This window comes from Chrysochloris asiatica, unplaced genomic scaffold (genome assembly GCF_000296735.1).
Source record: "Chrysochloris asiatica unplaced genomic scaffold, ChrAsi1.0 scaffold00367, whole genome shotgun sequence".
Taxonomy (NCBI): Eukaryota; Metazoa; Chordata; class Mammalia; order Afrosoricida; family Chrysochloridae; genus Chrysochloris; species Chrysochloris asiatica.
This window is the reverse complement of record NW_006408885.1, coordinates 1,095,853-1,097,363: the sequence shown is the minus strand read 5'-3', so window position 1 is coordinate 1,097,363 and position 1,511 is coordinate 1,095,853.

Below are 1,511 nucleotides of genomic sequence, written 5' to 3'. Positions count from 1 at the left end.
GAAAGCCTTTGCATGGTCAATAAAGCACAGGTAAACATCTTTCTGATATTCTCTGATTTCAGTCAAGATCCATCAGACATCAGTAATGATATTCCTCGTTCCACAGCCTCTTCTGAATCTAGCTTGAACCTCTGGACGTTCTCTGTCAATGAATGCTTGCAGCCATTTCTGTATTACCTTTAGTAAAACTTTACTCAAATGGGATATCAAAGATGTTGTCTGATGATTTCTGCATTCCGTTGGGTCACTTTTCATTGGAATGGGCACAAATACAGATCTCTTCTAATCAGAGGGTCTGAAAGGCTTAGTCACTCCATAATTTACGGGGTAATATTCGGATTGTCTAGTAAAATAACCTTGTATTGTCTTTTTGTCCTGTTATGAGCTATAGGCTTCCCTTTTTTTCAGTAGGGAGAAGACCTAATTGGGATGGTGATGGGTTTGGCCAGAGTGAATTTCACGGCCTCTTTCCTGAGAGGATATTAGTTTCTGTGGGATGTTCAGCTTCTAGGCTTCAATCAGACCTCGATGGGGAATGCTTCTTGGCTCTTCCCGGACTTCCGCTAGTCCACACAAGGGGTTTACCTGATTGTTGACCTCCTCAGGCCAATGTAACTGGTTTCCGGAGTTTAAATCAGTAATTGCCAGGCATGTTCATGAGGAACCTCCATCTGCAGATTTTTGGTTTCAGGAAGCTGTTTGAACATGCAACTTTGGAAGCAGGTCCTGGCAGGCAGTTATTTTCTTTCCCCCAATGAAACAGTGTAAATTTTCAAGAATAATTGGTCTTCAAGCCTCCCTGAGTTCTCAGTCACTCAGTCACTGTCATCATGAACAGAATGATGTGAAATTCAGAGGCATGCTGGCCAATGTCTCCACCACCATTGTTATTTTCAGCTGAGTTTCCAGGGGGTGAGGGGCACAGCGTCAATAAGGGTGGCAGAGGTTGATGCTAAATCATGCTGGACCCGCTTTCCTAGGCACTCTTAGTTCTCTGTAGACAATGAAGCTTGTCTAACCAGCTGTTGAGTTGGAGGGTGGCTTTTTTCTGCCAGATCCTCCCCTGAGATTTGAACATTCATTTTTCCAGTGTCCAGGTTTTTTGTAATAAGCACATGGGTCCTTGTTTAAGGCCTCTTTCCTTTTAGGGGTCCTTCCTGTGGCCCCACAGGCTTACTTCTAGTGGTCTTTTGTTGTTGTGAAGTGCTGTTGAGTCGATTCCAACCCATAGCGACTCTGTATAGGGTTTCCAAGGAGCAGCTGGTAAACTTGAACCACCGACCTTACAGTTCAAATGACTTTTCAGTCTGACACATTAGCCCACAGTGCCATACCAGGAGGGAAGGCAGTAATAGCCTGAGACTTCATGTGCTCCTGGCTGTTAAATATCTTGAAGGTGATGTCCACCAGCTGGCATGGATTCAGGTCAATTGTCCTGTGGAATTTCTTTTTAATATCTGGGAGAGATAAAAATCATGTTAACCATTCGGATTATTTTCTGAGTTCTCAGG